At 40.8% G+C, this 20,481-nt stretch overlaps 1 protein-coding gene across 1 annotated transcript in view; it reads right to left on the bottom strand.

The window, feature by feature from the left end:
* The window catches only part of PRAG1 (PEAK1 related, kinase-activating pseudokinase 1), a 66,170-nt gene that overhangs the window by 34,773 nt on the left and 10,916 nt on the right, over nucleotides 1-20,481 (bottom strand).

Below are 20,481 nucleotides of genomic sequence, written 5' to 3'. Positions count from 1 at the left end.
ATGAGGTTTAGGTGGGGACACACATCCAAACCATAGGACTGAATAGTCTTTTCGCTATCGACAGAAGCAGAAATCTTCAGATAGTCTAGAGGTTCACCCTACCTTGATGTCTCTAGTTTCACTGCAACATTTAAAAGATCTGCAAGGAAAGATAAATGGAGTAATGCTTTGAGGACATGCATTATTCTAAAATCACAAGAAAGAGTTGATTTGTCCATTGACTAGACCTCGTTTTGAATTTGTGTGTTCAAGAACTAGATAATTTATAGTATAGCTCTAGATCCAGGAGTTGACATATTCCTCAGCTAATCAGGTTGTTTAGCTCTATCACTTCCCTTTCAGTATATGAAAATCTAGAAAGAGAACAACCTATTTAATTACATCAGCCTGCCTTCCCCTTGCAAAAAAGAATCTCCCATGAGTATCCTTAGCCTCCTAGAATTTTCCTTTCTCCCTTCACACCATCTCCTCATCCCCCAGCACACACCTACCTCTGGTGTTTAGTTAAACGAAAACACTAGTGAGTTGTTACCCACTTGTGAATCACCGCAGTTCTGGACCTGATCGATTCCTATTGAAATCCCACCAAGATCTACTGTGCTTGACCAGAATCTTTGTGTTTCTAGACTAATGGTTTTGGTGACCTTGCTTTCAGAATTCTCAGACCCCACTTTTCTTGATTTGGTAAATATTTCAAATTCACTTTGTTGACCCAGCTTCAGTGTATTTTATACTAGACTTCATTTCTACCCGCCTACCTTGGGAGGTTATTTGGACCAAAGCTCTTAGGATGAGCTACTTTGTTATTCTTCATGCTGGGGCAGACTTTTGCCCAATAAGGACCAGGCACCATCACAGGTTCTCTCCACACTCCCTAATCAATTCTTCACTCTCTTATCTGTATCTCAACAGGTCCAGCTCCCAGACTCAGTTGACCTCCCCATTCTGGATATCCCCAAGCATTTTCCATCCTCATTCCCGTACCAGGCAGCCCAGTGCTTCTCCAGGAAAGTCCACAACTATGCAGATTGGGGCCACAATTAATTCATACTAGCTCTCAGGGCTCCCTGGCAATGCTTGTACTTGACCCAAATCAGCTGTTCCAAGCATTCGTCACTTTTATTCATCTTCTTAGTCACCATACTCACCTCTCCAGTAAGTCCTCTCTCTATCTCTCCATGACTCACAGTTTCTTTTCCTGTTAGTTCTTAAGTGCAGAGAAGTGAGATGATCATATATCTAATTAATGATACATTTTTACATTGGTCTGCATTATTTTAGTTTTTCCCTTCATCTCTAGCCCTACTCTAATTACCCACTTTCCCAATATCTCACTTTTAGGTATACACACTACATTTGGTATACCTGTATATTTGTTGTATATCTTGAGTTTTTCTTTGAATAAAGATTTTGGACCTGCTTACAAAAAATCCATTTTAGCTTTAAGGGCATACATAAGCTGAAGGTGAAAGGATGGAAGAAGATATTCCATACAAATAATAACCAAAAGAGAGCAGAGGTGGCTATATTTATACGAGATAAAATAGACTCCAAGTCAAAAATGGTTACAAGAGACAAAGAAGGGGATCATTTAATAATAAAGGGGGTAATTTATCAAGAGGACATAACACTTGTAAATACATATTTACAAACATTATAGTATCTAAATATAAAAGGCAAATATTAATGAACATAAAGGAAGAAATAGATAGCAATATAATTATAGTAGGAGACTTCAACACCTCATTTTCAACAATGTTATAGATCAACCAGACAGAAAATTAATAAAGAAATACTGAACTGGAATTAAACTTTAGACCAAATGGAACTAAAAGGCATGTATCGAACTTTGCATATAACAGCAGCATTCTTCTCTAACACACAGGGAACATTTTCTAGGATAGACCACATGTTCGGCCGTAAAACAAGTCTTATCAAATTCAGGAAAATTGAAATCATATCTAGTATTGTTTCCAACCACAACAGTGTGAAATTAGAACACAATAACATGAGGAATTTTGCAAAATTCACAGATATGTGCGAATTAAACAACACGCTCCCACAACAACCAGTAGTTAAAGAAAAAAATCACAGAAATTAAAAAATTATCTTGAGAAAAATTACAATAGAAACACAATATATCAAAATGTATAGGATGCAGAAAAGGTAGTTCTAAGAGGAAATTTTATAGCAATAAATGCCTTTGTTAAAAAAGAGAGAAAAGGCCAGGCGCGGAGTCTCATGCCTGTAATCCCAGCACTTTGGGAGGCTGAGGCGGGCGGATCACGAGGTCAGAAGATCGAGACCATCCTGGCTAACATGGTCAAACCCCGTCTACTAAAAATACAACAAATTAGCCAGGCGTGGTGACAGGCGCCTGTAGTCCCAGCTACTTGGGAGGCTGAGGCAGGAGAATGGCGTGAACCCGGGAGGTGGAGCTTGCAGTGAGCCGAGATTGCACCACCGCACTCCAGCCTGGGAGACAGAGTGAGATTCCGTCTCAAAAAAAAAAAAAAAAAAAAGAGAGAGAGAGAGAAAGATCCCAAATTAATAGTGTAACATTATATAACTCAAGGAAGTAGAAAAAGGACAAAACCAGTGTTGTGGCTTATGCCTGTAATTCCAGAACTTTGGGAGGCCAAAGCTGAAAGACTGTTTGAGCCTAGGAGTTTGAGTCTGCAGTAAGCTATGACTGATCCACTGCAGTCTAGCCTGAGTGACAGAGTGAGGCCCTGTTTCAAAAGAGAAGAAGGGGAAGAAGAGGAGGAGGAGGAGGAGGAGGAGGAGGAGGAGGAGGAGAAGAAGAAGAAGAAGAAGAAGAAGCAGAAGAAGAAGAAGAAGAAGAAGAAGAAGTAGTAGTAGTAGTAGTGGAAGAGGAAGAAGACCACCCATTGCACAAGGAAGGAAATAATAAAGATTAGAACAAAAATAAATAAAATAAAGAATAGAAAAGCCACATAAGGAAAAAAGTCAATAGAACTGAGAATTGCTTCTTTGAAAAAAAACAGGCAAAATCAACAAACCCCTAGATAGACTAAGAAAATAAGGAGCGAAGACTCAAATAAATAAAATCAGAAATGAAAGCGGCGACATTGTAACAGATGTCTCAGAAATAAAAAAGATCATAAGGGACTATTATGAACAATTATATGCCAACAAATTGGATGACAGAGAGAAAATGGATAAATTCCTAGATTCAATATTGAATCAGGAAGAAATAAAAAGGTTGAACAGACCAATAACAAATAAAGAGATTGAAGAAGTAATTAAAAACCTTCCAACGAAGAAAACCCCAGGACCAGATGGCTTCACAGTTGAATTCTGCCAAACATTCAAAGAACAATTATTACCAATACTTCTTAAATTCTTCCAAAAAAATAAAATAAATAAAGCTAGAGGGAATACTTCTAAACACACTTTATGAGGCCTGCATCACCTTGATACTGAAGCTTGACAAAGGTATCACAAGAAAAGAAAAAGTACAGGCCAATATTGCTGATGAATAGTAATTCAATTCTCAATAAAGTATTGCAGACTGAATTCAACAATACATTCAAAAGATTATGCAATGTGACCAAGTGGGATTTATCCCTGGCATGCAAGGCTGGTTTGGCATATACAAATAAATCATTGCGATATGTCACATTAACAGAAAGAAGGATAAAAACCACACCTAAATTGACACAGAAAAAGCATTTGACAAAGTCCAGCATCTTTTCTTGAAAAAAAAACTCTTAACAGCTTGGATATAAAAGAAAAGTTCCTCAACATAATAAAAGCCATTTATGAAAAACTCACAGCTAATATAATAAGCAATGGGGAACAACTAGACGTTTTTCCATTAAGATCCAGTAGTAGGCAAATACACCCACTTCTACCACTTCATATTCATCATTGTATTGGAGGTACTAACAAGAGTAATCAGACAAGAAAAAAAAATAAATAAAAGGCATCCAAATAAAAAAGGAAGAAGTAAAATTATCTCTATTTACAGATGACATAATCTTGTTTGTAGAAAATCCCAAGAATTCCACCAAAAAAAGAACTAAAATGAATTCAGTAAAGTTGCAGGATAGAAGATCTACATACGAAAACCAGTAGCATTTCTACACACAAATAACAATCTAGGTGAAAATAAAAAATCAAGAAAACAATCCAACTTACAATGGCATAAAAAATTAGGAATAAACTGGCCGGGCGCGGTGGCTCAAGCCTGTAATCCCAGCACTTTGGGAGGCCGAGACGGGCGGATCACGAGGTCAGGAGATCGAGACCATCCTGGCTAACATGGTGAAACCCCGTCTCTACTAAAAAAATACATTTAAAAAAAACTAGCCGGGTGAGGTGGCAGGCGCCTGTAGTCCCAGCTACTCGGGAGGCTGAGGCAGGAGAATGGCGTAAACCCGGGAGGCGGAGCTTGCAGTGAGCTGAGATCCGGCCACTGCACTCCAGCCTGGGTGACAGAGCGAGACTCCGTCTCAAAAAAAAAAAAAACAAAAAAACAAAACAAAACAAAACAAAACAAAAAAAAAATTAGGAATAAACTTAACCAATGAGGTGAAAGATTTGTATACTGAAAACTATAAAACATTAAATGCAAGAAATTGAAGAGGACATAATTAAATGCAAAGATATACCATGTTCATGGATCAGAAGAATTAATATTGTTGAAATGCCCACACCACCAAAAGTGATATACAGATTTAATGCAATCTCTATCAAAATTCCAATGGCATTCTTCACAGAAATAGAAAAAACAATCCTAAAATTCATATGGAACCACAAAAAAAGCCTTCAAATAGTCAAAGCAGTATTGAGAAACAAAAAAGAAAAGATGAATTTGGAGCCTTCATACTTCCTGATTTTAAACTATATTACAAGGCTATAGTAATCAAAAAGAGTATGGTAGTGGCATAAAACCAGAATCATAAAGCAATGAAACAGAATAGAGAGATCAGAAATTGATCCAGACATATACGGTCAACTAGTTTTTGACAAGAACATCAAAGGGGCACAATGGAAAAAGGATAGTCTCTTTAAGAAATGGGTCTGGGAAAACTGTATTTCCACATGGAAAAGAATGAAACTGAACGCTTACCTTATATCATACACAAAAATGAACTCAAAATGGATAAAAGGCCTAAATGTAGGACTTGAAATCATAAAACTACAAGAAAAAAATAGGGGAAAATCTCTTTGACATTGGCCTTGACAATGGTTTTTTGAATATCACACCAAAAGCTCAGACTACAAAAGCAAAAATAAATAAATGGGACTATATCAAACTGAAAACCTTCTGCACAGCAAAGGAAACAGTCAACGAAGTGAAAAGGCAACTTAGGAACTGGGAAAAAACGTTTGAAAACCACGTATCTGATAAGGGGTTCATGTCTAAAACTTATGAAGAATTCTTACAACTCAACGCAGAGCAATAAGTGGTCACAAGTGGGAGAACTTCCTCTGCTTTTTCCAATTCAGGACATTCCCTCTTAAAATGATCTGGTCTCCCACATCTGTAACATCTGTCTTGCCCCCCGCCCCCTTCCAAGCCCAGGGCACTTTTTCTTCTCCTCTTTATTTTCACATCCACAGCCCCTATGGCACTTACTTTTACCTTCTCCTCTAAAATACTGACCTTGCCTTCTTTCTCTCTGCATCCTGAATTACCAAACTTTCTCCTCTTGCCTCCTCTAGAAAATCTTACAGGCACAGGTCTAGACTTAGCCGCCTACATCATCTGTCCTGGTGAATTCTGTCAAAAGATTTTCCGCTTTCTGCCTTTGCCTTTCCTCATCTCGCCTCCCATATACCTTCTGAGCTTCTCCTAACAGTTCCTCTATTGACTTATTCTTCCCATTCTCTAATTTTTGTAACTTCTTAGCAATGTCTAGCCAACTGTTAGTAACCAAGTGCAGTTTTAACATTCCTTGCCCAAGGGGGCTTTCTGGGTCTAAATCTGTATATTTTCTCATTTGTTCTCTTAGTCTATCTAAGAATCTCATAGGTCCTTCATCCTTTTCTTGTTGTATGTTAAATACCTTGGAAAGATTTTGGGTGCTGATTCCCGAATCCCCCTAATTATTATTTCCCTTAAATCTTTCATGTTATCTCAGTGGGCGGCATTATTGTTATCCCACTGTGCATCCTGAGTGGGGAATTTGTAATCTGCTGCCAGAATATTTTGACCTGGAGGATGTTCACATTCCCAAATTGCCATAGCAGCTTTGTGGATTATATTTCTTTCTTCCCCTGAAAAGAGGATATACCCAGGATGGACATTGAGCATTTACAAAGTCAATGTCCCCCTCACTGAGGAGCTTCCCTCAAAGGAAAGAACGCTGAAGTTGACTCCTTAGTGGGGGAGGAAAGTGAAGATTCTGAATATCCTTTTTACATTGCTCTATCTCCCACTGAAGTCCTTTCTTTAAAGAAGTGTATTTAGAATGCCCAGATTCCTGGAATTCCCAAGAATCTGGGTTACATGGTAGGGGAGAAATAACATGGAAGGGCCTGGAGTGGCAGTCGGGTCGGGGATCAGGTCCAGAAGGGAGTCCAGGGCAGCAGCAGCTGCCTGGGGAGGTGGTGGTGGGTTATTAAGAAATGGGGGAAGGTAGTCTAGAGGGTCCCATTTCTTATCGGATGAAGCAATCTCTGACTCTTTCTTGCTCTCCCGTCCCCCTTCACCTGTTTTCAGAGGGTAAAGAACAGGTCCTTGCCACCAGCATAGAGCATAATCAATTTCTTCTTGTGATACAGGACTCTTGTCATTAACATACATTATTAAAAGTTGACAGACCCAATCTTCATCTGACCCAAATTTTGGCCAAAAAACTGCTGGCTTGAGGATTGGCTCTTTAGTCCGAATGAAGCAACAACACTTAATCATCTACTGCTTCTTTTTGAATTTAGTTATTTCATTATCTTTCCAATCTTTAACGTAAGCCCTCAAGAACTACCAGGGGGAATCTGATCACTTGCATCTTTCTTCACTCCCGATTTACTAGAAACATTTCCCATATTGAATACTGGGTAGACTCAACTTCTTAATTCTGGAGACTTCTTGTCTATCCTGTTTTACCCTGGCTTGCTTAAATTCTTAACCTCACACACTAGAGGTTTCATTTTCCCTGGGAAGGATCTTAACTCCTCTTCCCCCACCCCCGGAGGTTTCTTACACTCTTCACTCTGTCCTACCTGACTGCTTCCCTCATGGGAATTTAGGCTCCTCTTAGCATTGGCATGCCAATAGAAACCCCACAGCGGTATCCACCCTAAACTTATGAGGCAGCCATGAAACCACAGGTAGGACCCACCCACTCCGTCCAGCAGGACTTGCCACCATCCACACAAGCAACACCACATGGTTTGTGACAATTCACACACACTTTCAACTTCCAGAATATCTGGACCACCAAGAAAGTACTTTGTCATGCCCTTGTGACGTTTCTTACCTTGTTCTGTGCACAGAGTTTACCTGGTTGCCACAGCAGTGCAAGCCTGTCCATCCTTTCCTGGGTTGCTGAGAGTCTAGGTTTATTCATTACAACAGGTGAGTTCTGATTCCCAACCCCTGAGGTCACCTCAGCAAGGCACTGGGGCACCTCCCTTGGGGGAAAGATCAGAGACCCTGCCCCAGAGGAGAATGGGTGACCCTGGATGAGCCCCCAAACTGTTGGAAATAAATGCTTACTCTTCAGTGCCACAAAGAAGAATCGGCATTCAGACAAAAAGTTTTCTCAGTACTTTCTGCAGAAAGGGTGCTGCCCATCAGCAATCCTGCCATGAGAGCACACTGAACAAAGAGACACAGGAATATTTATCCCTTACATGTAAAGTCTCTATTACTGTGTCCTATCTCCATTGGCTGGAGTTGGACTTCACAGTCTAAGCTTAGCCTGACTGACTAACAATCTAAAACTTTCCTAAATAGGTAAAGACAATGCGGAACAAAGGAAAAGAGGAAGTTGCTTATGTAAAGGCTTATAGAAGCAATAACATTTCCAAATAAGGAAGGGACATAAGCTGTGAGCTGGGACATGCCTGAGCAAGCCAAAACTAATATTGTAGTTAAAGTATAAAGATATATATGTGTTTTTATATATATACACACACACATATATATAATACGCTTATCCTTTTATACCTAATGACTATATAAGGTTTAATGAAGAGTTATTGCAAAAAGCTAGTCTTTAAGAGAAACTATTAGTTCTAACACTTAGGATTTATTCCTTAATAAAAAGGAAACTTTGAAGAGGAACTTTTTACTTTTCACAACTTTGAAGATTCCAAAAATTTTAGGAGTTGTTTGCCAGGACAGTGGAAGAAGACCAAATATGTATTTCAGAGTAGTACAACAGTATATACATACAATGGAATATCACTCAACTTTTAAAAGCAAGGAAATTCTGACACATGCTACAAGATGGATGAACCTTGAGAACATTATGCTAAGTGAAACAAGCAAGGACAAAAAGACACGTACTGCATGATTCCATTTATATGAGATACCTAGAGTAGTCAAATTCAGACACAGAAAGTAATGGTGGTTCCCAGAGGCAAAGGGAAGGGAGAAATAGGAAGTTGTTTAAAGGTGGAGAGTTTCAGTTTTGCAAAATGAAAAGATATATGGAGACTGATTTAATATACAACAAATGGAAAATACTACTAAACTTTATACTTTAAGATGGTTGTGATGGTGAATTTTATGTTATATGTAACATACATACATATTTTATGCATATGTTTGCTTTTAAAAACTACATAAAAGGTTAAGAATGCAGCTTTCCTTAAAAAGAGACATAGTGTTATTTTATGAATCTGTTTATATTTAATTTATATTAACTATATTGTGCTATAGATTTCATTCTCGCAGTTATTTCAGTCAATACCAGTATGAGGTTCACCCGTGTTTCTGGACATATTTCTAGTTCATTGCTTCTGACTGCTATTAAATAGTTTATGTCATAATCATAACATTTTACTTACCTATTTCTCTAGAGATGAATACCTGGACTTGCTCTAACTCTCTGCTACTATAATGTTGTGACGAACTTCCTTGTGTCCCCTTACTGACCTGTGTGAATATATACTCAGGAATGAAGGTTGTGGGGACATGATGTAGTCTCATACTTAATTTAATAACTGTTTAATAGCCATTTTCCTGTATTTTTGCTGAAATTTGGTATTATCCCACTTTGTAATTTTCATCAATCTGATTAACATAATGTGCTCTTTTACTGTTAACTTTATGCTTCTCTGATTATTAATGAAGTTAAGTAGCTCTTCAAATTCTTGCCCTGCATTTAGCTTTTCTCTCCTGTTAACCGCCTATTCATGTTTTTTGCCTGTTTTGCTACTAGTTTCCGCATGTTGTTCTGCTTGAATTACGAGAGCACCTTACATGTTAATCCCGTCTCAGTCTTTGATACACTGCTTTAATTTCTCACCCATCTATTGACTGCCGATGGCATCCTCCGTTTAACAGAAATTCTTAATTTGATGAAGTCAAAGCCATCATTTTATTGCTTACTCTTCTAGGGTCTTAAAAATGCTGTGAATGTTTTTAAATTTGCTCTTTGGTCTTATTTTTCTTATTTGGATCACAGTTCCATCTGCAGTCCACTTTTACTACACTATATGACACTGTATGGTAGGATTTCAATTTTGTTTTTGTTTTGTTTTGTTTTGTTTTCCCCATATGGTCAACCAGTGTGTCAAAATCATCTCATAAGCAATCTGTACTTTTCCTACCAATATATGGTCATGGCTCCACCTGCAACAAGTCTTCAATATTTAGCGATCAAATGAATGTCAAGATGGAATCTCAGACCCTGAACTGTAAGGATCTTGTCTATTCTGCATGCAAAGTACTCCTTATCTTTCTCAGGTTTCTGCTTTTTGTAGGAAACACAGACAAGCATCAGGAGTGTTTGAGATCTTCACATCTTGAAGATGACATGAATATAGAGAAGATATTTTGAAAGATTTAAAGAAAGGATACCAAGGAAATATGACAGATCAACAAATAGCTCTGTCCTGGCTTACTTCTATTTTCTCCTAGGGAGACATGATCTGTTTTCAATCAAGCATCTCTATAAAAACGATGGTCTATCTTTTCACCAGTGGAGAAGATTCAGAAAAACTAGAAGTAGCCTATGTTATGAAAACAATAGTTTTGTTTTCATTTTCCCAATTTAAATTTATGTTACATCACTGAATTTTCATTGTTAAACTATCCCTCCCAAAGATTCTGACACAGATCCCGCATCTGCCACCTCACTCCCCAATCCTGGACACTGAAAATCAATACAAATCAATGAAAATCAACACACTGGGCACGGTGGCTCACACCTGTAATCCCAACACTCTGGGAGGCCAAAGCAGATGGATCACCTGAGGTCAGGAGCTCGAGACCGCCTGACCAACATGGAGAAATCCCGTCTCTACTGAAAACAAAAAAAATTAGCCCGGCATGGTGGCAGGTGCCTGTAATCCCAGCTACTTGGCAGGCTGAGGCAGGAGAATCACTTGAACCCAGGAGTTTGAGGTTGTGGTGAGCAGAGATCATGCTACTGCACTCCAGCCTGGGCAATAATGGTGAAACTCCATCTCAAAAATAAATAAATAAATAAATAAACAAATAATGCAACAAGGCAAAGAGAATAAGGCTAAGTGGGCTGGGTGCAGTGGCTCACACCTGTAATCCCAGCACTTTGGGAGGCCAAGGAGGGCGGATCACCTGAGGTCAGGAGTTTGAGATCAGCCTGGTCAATGTGGTGAAACCCTATATATAAATATACACACACACACACATATATATACAAAAATTAGCTGGACATGGCATGCCCCCTGTAATCCCAGTTACCTGGGAGGCTGAGGCAGGAGAATCTCTTGAACCCAAGAGGCAGAGGTTGCAGTGAGCTGAGATCACGCCACTGCACTCCAGCCTGGGCAACAGAGTGAGACCCTGTCTCAAAACAAACAAACAAACAAAATAAGGCTAAGTGAAAACACATTGCTTAATAAGATTTAAGGACAGAAACAGCAAATTGAAGGTCTATAAAAGAAAATAATCCTTTAAATAACGGGTAATAAACTTAACAGTAACTGTTACTTACTAAAATGCAGAGTTCCAAAAATGGTTAAAATTCATGGGACGTTCATAATCACTCACTAAGAGGAAACAAGACATTTTGGCATTTCAGTCTAAAATCAGAGTCTGTATTCAAAGAGAATGGCCATCATCTGCCAAACAGGAGTGGCACAGTGTCCCCCCACCACCCAAAGGTATAGGAGTTCTTTTTTTTTTTTGAGACGGAGTTTCGCTCTTATTGCCCAGGCTGGAGTGCAACTGGCATGATCTCGGCTCACTGCAACCTCCGACTCCCGGGTTCAAGCGATTCTCCTGCCTCAGCCTCCTGAGTAGCTGAGATTACAGGCACCTGGCACAATGTCCAGCTAATTTTTGTATTTTTAGTAGAGACAGGGTTTCACCATGTTGGCCAGGCTGGTCTTGAACTCCTGACCTCAGATGATCCTCCTGCCTTGGTCTTCTAAAGTGCTGGGATTAGAGACGAAAGCCACTGAGCCTGGCTGGGAATTCTTAAACTCTTGAATTACTAACAAAAATGGCTATCAACCACTGGAGATTTTGCATTTTATTTTTATCTTTTTTTTTTTTTGAGACAAGATCTGATCTTGTCACCCAGGATGGAGTGCAGTGGTGTGATCATGGCTGACTGCAGCCTTGACCTCCTGACTCAAGCAATTCTCCCACCTCAGCCTTCCAAGTAGCTGTGACCACAGGTATGTGCCACCAAGCCCTACTCATTTTTGTATTTTGTTTTAGAGGTAGTGTCTCACTATGTTGCCCAGGCTGGTCTTGATCTCCTGGGTGCAAGTGATTCTGCCGCTTCCCTAAATGGCTAGGATTATAGGTATGAGCCACCGTGCCCAGCCACATTATGCATTTTAGAAGATAAATTTTAAGTTTTATGGTGGAATCAGCAAATATCCAGCACATGACATGTATCTGCACCCCCACCTCCCTACAACCTGCAGACACCACAAATAGATCATGGCCAGCTTTCCTGATGGATGGGTTCCAAATGATCAGAACTGGCATGGAGGATGCAATCAAGTGTCCTCATGGTTCAAGAATATGCAGTCATAAAATCTTACCATCCTTTTCATCTGTACGTATTACAAGAATTACAGGTGGATCACCTGAGGTCAGGAGTTCAAGACCAGTCTGGCCAACATGGTGAACCCCATCTCTACTAATAATACAAAAATCAGCCAGGCGTGGTGGCAGTCACCTGTAATCCCAGCTACTCGTGAGGCCGAGGCAGGGGAATTACTCGAACCTGGGAGGCGGAGGTTGCAGTGAGCTGAGGTCACGCCACTGCCCTCCAGCCTGGGTGAAAGGAGCAAGACTCCATCTCAAAAACAAAAACAAAAAAAACAGAATTATGTTAAGTGACGCCACCACTCTGACTGCTTTTAAAATTAGACTCTCCCTCCTTTTCTTCTTGACCTTCAAGGTCATAAGGTCATATTACTTACTACTATGTCAATTTATCTCAACTATTCTTGTATGTATCTAGTGGGTTTTTTCTGTTTGTTTGTTTTGAGATGGAGTCTCGCTCTGTCGCCCAGGCTGGAGTGCAGTGGCGCCATCTCAGCTCACTGCAACCTCCGCCTCCTGAGTTCAACCGATTCTCCTGCCTCAGCCTCCCAAGTAGCTGGGACTACAGGCGCCCGCCACCATGCCCAGCTAATTTTTTTGTATTTTTAGTAGAGACGGGGTCTCACCATGTTAGCCAGGATGGTCTCGATCTCCTGACCTTGTAACCCACTTGCCTCAGCCTCCCAAAATGCTGGGATTAGAGGCGTGCGCCATCGCGCCTGGCTATATCTAGTGTTTTTTAATTTCATTAATTTTGACTGCCATGTGGAGCTCACGAAGAGCAGAAGCTATTCTGAAGAGCTTTCTACAACTCAGGACATCAAGTAATATCACCACCAGCTATGTGTTTAGGTTTTAGACTTTAGAAAACTTTTCATAGCACACGTATAAATTGCTATGAAATGGCTAAAAGCCAAACTACTGGGAAGTTGGGGGGAACATTTAACCGTGATAGGTACTACTGGAGAGAAAATATCTGAGAATAAAAAATTTTAAAGTAGCCTTTGGCCTGGAAGCTCCCCTCTTCATCCAACAAAGAACAGCTGTTTATATAAGTCTGCCTGTCAGAAGCACAGAGAAGAAGCCGTCCGGTGCATCGGACTGAAGCTAATTAAAGCAGGGAATTTTACAGAGTTGTATGGGAACAGTATAAACACTCCTAACGCCCAACATTTTTAGGGCTCTGCCCAAAAGTCAATAGAAAGAAATAATGAGCAATGCAAGCACAGAGGATGCAGACCCTGATCTTTAAACTCTGAAACTTATTACTGCAGAAAGGGACACAGGGTATTCTTTGTAGTTGGTCTATCAACCCTGATCAAAGGAAATGTAAGATCTTTAATGAGGACATTAACAATCCCAAAACAACAACAAAAAATTCCTTGTGCCACTAACAGAAAAAATTTCCTACCAGTTGGTGAGTTTCACAACCAATTATGCAGATCAAATGTAGGCTGGCCATTCTAGGAACAGAGTTCCTCTGACAACGTGAGGGACAGAGGGGGACTGACCACACTGCCTAAGCTTGTATTTTGCAATGCACCTGAGAAAGCATGGAAAATCTATTCTCAGAGAAGCAAAGCCACACCCTAGAATTCCTTGTAACTCTCTGGTGGAAAAAAAGGTGTTTAGATGATTACTACCTGAGAACATTATTTTGGCAAGAGAATGCTGGTTCTACACACCTGCTCAGGTTGGAAAAAAAAAAAAAAAAAAAAAAGCAGGGTAATAGAGACCAGTAGCAAGAGTGAAATGTATAATCATTGGAGAGCAATTCATCCATGAAAGGATGCATTGTGCCCACATGGTGTTTGCCCACCTTGAATCATTAATAATGATTAACCTTAGCCTCTTAGCCTCTTTAACTCAAGGTGGTAATGTTCTATTGAGTGAGAATAGTTGCAGAATTACGATGGGTCCCCAGTGAAGTATCAGGCTAAGAACTATTACATTTGTAGTTCACTCTGGCTTGCTTTTTTTTTTTTAGAAAAATCAGTAATTCGCCATTGAATATCTACTACATATCCAACTCTGTGCTAAGGTATGCTATGGAGAAGTCAAGGAAGAATGTATGAGACACATCCCTGCACTCCCAGGAGTTTATAATTTATTGAGGAGATGCAAACGTGAACCCATTTTAATGTAATAAAAGATACACTGTGTTAACAGCCAAACCAGAGGCCTGAACAGAGTACACGGGCAACCTGGAAATCTGGTTTTAGGATACACTGCATTCAAAGCAATTTGCTTTTTTCTTCAACATTTCTTGAGCACTTGTTATGTGCAAAGCAAGGAGTCAGGTGCCTTTCTGGAAAATGAAGTAAACATGGCATTGTCTCTGTCTACAACTGTCCATTTAACAAACATTTCTTGAGCATCTACTACATGTGATGCTTTGAGTTCCACCTTAGGAGTTGCAGATGGTTAAGCAAGCTCTTTACCTTTAAAGTGTATCTGGCCTATTTTGTAAAAAATAAAAGTTTTTTTTTTTTTTTTGGTTTGTTTGTTTTTTACAAGCTTATACTAATCCTGATCTTGGATCAAGTTGAAACAAACACAGTTAAGGGAGAGGACTATAAGGCACTCCTGGACACAGAGCTGAGCTTACATTTGTGTTCCCTAAACAGAACAGAGGATGTGGTGAGAATCCAGGTCCTATAAGAGCCTGTCTCAACAAAGGGAATCAAAGCAGGGGTCGAGCTTTGACAGTCATATTGCACAGCTGCTGATTTAATTCTTACCAACTCAATCCTGAGGATCGTTAAGGAACAGAACCCCAGTAACTGGCTTTTTAGCGCCTTGCACAGAGCCTAATCAAAAGTAGACAATTAATAGATAGCTGATAAATTAAATAAAGAATCTCTCATTGCCAGCCTTAGTCAAGAATGTATGCTCAAACTTAGACAGAAAGTCTTATATGCTGAATACATATCGTTGTCAAATCAGTAATTTTTAAAGAAATTGTAGAACAAGACTCTAGGAATCAATTTCAATGGTCCCTGCTTACAGTATCATTACATGTCCTGTGTTTCAAAGTTCCATCCCCATACTTATGGGAACAGGCCAACTATGAATTTGCCCCTGGCATGGGACAAAATATAAACATGCATTGTTGGTACATATGTTTTGTTCTGTTTGCCATACTCTGTGTATCTGTGGGGGCTACTGAAATACGGCCAGTATTTATTCTCCCCTGACCAACTTGACCTCCAGCCTACTTATTTAAGTTTTGTCAAAAAGGCTAAACACAGTCCATGAAGATTCTCTAAATACAGTGCTTCCTAATACAAACTGTGATTTTCAAAATGCCACCCAGAAAAGGCAGTTATGTATCAAGAGTATGGGATTTCCTAGTAAAACATTGCCACCCAACTGTCATCCATTATAGTAGAAAGGGTCTGTAGAAGAAAACATTGGAAGCTCTAATCAGATTGGATGTGGAGACTAGAGACAAACACCCTTCTCACTCGTCCTACGCCCATCCTCCTGGTTCGTACCCAGAGACCATGTTTCCGGAGGGACCGGAAACACACATAATGAAGGTAACACATAATGCATAGGTAACACACATAATGAAGCTGATCATTAGAAATAGGATCTATTTCACAAATGGACCCATGTGAAGAAATCAAGTTGACCTTATATGTTGCCTGAAGACCTTCCACGTTTTTCTATTTTGGAAAACTGACGTGACACAGTGAAGTCATGTCAGTTCCTCTGGTCAGTGATGCGGCCATCTCTGTGGATAGAAACGAACTCCACTCATGACACTGTCACTACTTGTCTACTGAGAAGCAGCTCAGGAGGAGAATTAAGAGTGAGCACAAGACCAGGCACACAAGACCAGGCACGGTGGCTCACACCTGTAATCCAAGCACTTTGGGAGGCCAAGGCAGGTGGATCACTTGAAGTCAGGAGTTCGAGATCAGCCTGGGCAACATGGTGAAACCCCATCTCTACTAAAATACAAAAATTAGCCATGCGTGGTGGCGTGCCTATAATCCCAGCTACTTGGGAGGCTGAGGCAGGCAAATAACTTGAACCCAGGAGGTCGAGGTTGCAGTAAGGCAACGTACCACCACTGCCCTCTAGCCTGAGCAACAGAGATTCTGTCTAAAAAAAAAAAAGTGAAGTGAGCAAAAGCCCAAGAATAGATTTAACCTCTGCTCCCCAGCAGCCCCACAGAAGAAGGGGTGAATTTAGCAAGTAGTCGGTTAAAATTCAAATTGGCATGAGTGATAACTTTAAAACAAAGACATCAGCTGGGTGTGGTCGCTCATGTCTGTAATCCTAACACTTTGGGAGGCTGAGGCAGGTGGATCATTTGAGCCCAGGAGTTTAAGACCAGCCTGGGAAACATGGTGAAAAACCGTCTCTACAAAAATATAAAAATTAGCGGGGCATGGTGGCATGCACTGGTAGTCCCAGTTACTCAGGAGGCTGGGGTGAGAGGATCACCTGAGTCTGGCAAAAGGGGTCTGCACTGAGATGGCACCACTGCACTCCAGCCTGGGCAGCAGAGTGAGACTCTGTCTCAAAACAAAACAACACACAAAAAACAAAGACATGGCTCACTTTCTTGGGGAAACTTTTCTTTTGATTAGTCTCACCTGGGGCCAGACCATTTAGACACTGAAACCACATGAATGTGTCTTATTTCTTAGTCGCCTGTCATCCTTAATTCCACCTGGGCTCAGGCCTCTTCTCCTAATTTGAGGTTTCTCTGTGAAACGCTTGTCTGCACTAACCAGATGATTCTCTTTCAACTGACCTGGTCACCCAAAAGTCGTTAAGTCATTTAAAACTGGGTTTGCATCTGTGAAAAAGCAAAAGGCAGAAAGCAATTTGGTTCTTTCTCATCTTAATTGTTTCCCCAGCTCTGCTGTTCTTGTTAATGTTGGCCAGGCTGGTCTCGAACTCCTTACCCCAAGTGATCCACCTGCCTTGGCCTCCCTAAGTGCTAGGGTTATAGGCGTGAGCCATCATGCCTGACCAAATAGCCATTAAGTCTTAAGCATGACATTTAAACTAAGAGTCCACCTTTCTTTCCTGAAGTATTTTTGTTTCCTAACCAGCAGTACTTGTTGATCCTCATCTTATAATTCTGCCTTATACTGGGCCAGGGGTGACCCAGAGACTCTGTGAGATCCATCGTTCTCAGTAAGTGTGACTTTGCGGGTATAAAATCTTGCCTTGACAGCAACAGGAAGGAAATATCCAGGCCTTGCCATACCTGCCTGGGGAGGAGGGTTGGGCACGCACTTAAACTCCTCCAAAGAAGAACTGTTCTGTGCACAAAATGAGCATGGAGAGCCTTTGTCCTGCAGGACACTCCAGCAAGAGGTTTCTCAGGAACACGAATGGGAGTTTACAGAGGACAGTATCTCAAAAAGACAGATGAGCTACTGCCAAACATTCAAAACAGGACTCCAGGAAAGCCAAGTCATTCTTAACATCTATTTTTTTTCCTCCAGGTCAGAATCAGTTTTGCAAAATAGGGCGATAAACAGAACAACAGGCAAAAGAGAAAATCATTCCCTGTTCTTCCATAATGGCCTAAGGAAGCCGACAATCTGTCTCTCTCACACCATGTAAGAGGAAAGGAACAGTGTCCCATATGAAGCAACCCCTTTTCTAGAGGTTTAAGCATAGGTAACACACATAATGAAGCTGATCATTAGAAATAGGATCTATTTCACAAATGGACCCATGTGAAGAAATCAAGTTGACCTTATATGTTGCCTGAAGACCTTCCACTGTTTTTCTATTTTGGAAAACTGACATCAGCCTGCCATAATTACCAGTGTGTACTGGAATTGGTGCCGGATCAACTGTTGGCTGCATTCTCACTGACACTCTGATTTGCCAACACCCTGACCTACTAGGTTGGAAGACTCTGGGGATTCCTGGCACTATCCCCAGGGGAGGTACTGAGTTCCAGAATTAAAAGTCAGCATATGTTCCCAAGCCTGCCCTCTTATCTTCTCACAGGGAGATTCCAAAGATAATGTCAGTAATGCTGGAGAAATGAAAATGCCTCCCCAAATGAAAATATATTCTAGCTTATTTTAAATAATGTAAGATGCTGTTCTTTTTCTGTATTCTCTTAAGATAATTTTATTTTCTAGTTTTTTTTTTTTTTTTTTTTTTTTTTTTTTTTTTTTTTGAGATAGGGCCTTCCTCTGCTGCTCAGGCTGGGGTACAGCGGCACAATCACAGCTCACTGCAAGCTCTGCTTCCTGGGCTCAAGCCATCCTCCCACCTCAGCCCCCAGAGAATTTGGGATGACAGGTGTGTGCCACCATTCCTGGCTAATTTTCGTATCTTTTTTGGTGCAGACTGTATTTCACCATGTTGCCCAGGTTGATCTGGAACTCCTGGGCTCAAGTGGTCCGCCCGCCTTGGCCTCCCAAAGTGCTATGATTATAGGCAAGAGCCACTAACTCCAGCCCTTCTTTTTATTTCTTTTTTCTCCTCTAACTTGTTTATTTTTTACGAGCTGAAATCTTGAACCTCCAAGATTCCCACCGAGCTTGAGTTATATGTAATCTAAGGGTTTTATCATAACAAACTGGGCAGAAAAAACTCTGATCTCAACCCAGATGCTAATTAAAACCCTACCTGAGTCATGTTGCTATGGTTACTGGGATTTCTCCAAGCCCTGAGATTCTTAAAGGAGTAAATTTTAGTTACTTCTCCAAGGCTTAGGGTGGAGTTCCTGGGATTGAGCCATGCTAGTTCCTATAGGGTGTGGGTGTCATTGTGCAATCAACAGCCCGGGTGGCTTTTGGCTACATCATAACTAACCTTTGCATTGGATTCCATTGTTTGTCTCATTAGAGGCTTTCAATAGCAGGGTGTTATCAAAGTACTATTATCATCTCATTTTAGAGAAGAGACTCCACACTCTCAGTTTAGAGACCGACTCTTCTAGAGTAGAGACTGGAGACGCAGTCACAGTGGGTGGCTTATACAAGGTCTCTCCATGTGTAAGTGAGAGAGAGGGAATAGGAACTTGGTCTAGTGCCAATACCTGTGCTTTCCACTAATTTACCCAGGACTGAGGCAGGCAGATACAATTTAGACGTTTTACTCTCATGCCCTGCTCAATTTCCATGCTCCTTGATGTCCTATTGGTTCAGGAGGGGCGTAGACTTAGAATTCTTGCGGGTATGGCAGGAACCTTGGGCTGGTTACTCTAGCTCTCCATCTCTGCTTTGTCATCTGTAAATTGGGGCTGGCAATTCCTACCTGTTAGGGCTGTTCTGAGGATGAAATGAGTTGTTATGTCTAACTCTTTTAAATCCATGCCTGGCCCATAGTGAGTGCCATATAAACGGAAGCTCATCTTAGCTGCTGAATCCCTCATTCATTCGGGGAGTTCACGTGGCTGCCAAAGAGTCTGCAATCACCTCAGGATCTGGAAGATGTCTGTTCTGCATGGTGGGCGGCCAACGCAATTCCAGAACAAAGTAGTGGTCATGAGAAGAAAACCCACGTTAGATCACATCAGTGCCTGAGACTCCTTGATGTTCAAAGTCAAGTGTCCTGACTGCTTCTCTCTGTGGTCAATTTCCTTGTTTCTGACATCAGCCCAGAGGCACATCAGCTGAAACAGAACCACTGGAAATGACATGACTCAAGCAAGTCTGTTCAGAAAGGCTGTAATTTTTTGAAAAACAGTAGGTTTCTCCTTTTCCTAACAGGAATCAGTTTTGTTCTAATCGAAAGAAATTTTTTTTCCCCAGCATTTAAGTCCCATCCACAGCTCAATAGCTTAAAAAAAAAAGACCATTTATTTTTCTTGAGCCTTTAAAAGGCACTTTAAACTGGTAGGAGATAGCAGGGAAGCAGTAGAGAAAACTGAGTGTCAGCATGCTAACACGAAACTACAATTTTTTTCTTTAAAAACCAACGTCTGAGGGTTCCTAACCACGTGTAAAGCTTCCTGTTTTCTGCTTTTGGCCCCAAGACCTAATCACCATTGTGGTAACAGTTTATTGGACATACATTTATTTGGCATTAACTGTTTGCTGCCCCACATCTTTTTTTTTTTTTTTTTTTTTTTTTTGAGATGGAGTCTCGCTCTGTCGCCCAGGCTGGAGTATAGTGGCGGGATCTCTGCTCACTGCAAGCTCCACCTCCCAGGTTCACACCATTCTCCTGCCTCAGCCTCCTGAGTAGCTGGGACTATAGGCGCCCGCCACCGCGCCCGGCTAATTTTCTTTGTATTTTAAGTAGAGACAAGGTTTCACCGTGTTAGCCAGGATGGTCTCGATCTCCTGACCTTG

The sequence above is a fragment of the Rhinopithecus roxellana genome, chromosome 9 (genome assembly GCF_007565055.1).
Source record: "Rhinopithecus roxellana isolate Shanxi Qingling chromosome 9, ASM756505v1, whole genome shotgun sequence".
In the NCBI taxonomy this organism is placed as follows: domain Eukaryota; kingdom Metazoa; phylum Chordata; class Mammalia; order Primates; family Cercopithecidae; genus Rhinopithecus; species Rhinopithecus roxellana.
This window is presented reverse-complemented; position numbering and strand designations above follow the sequence as displayed.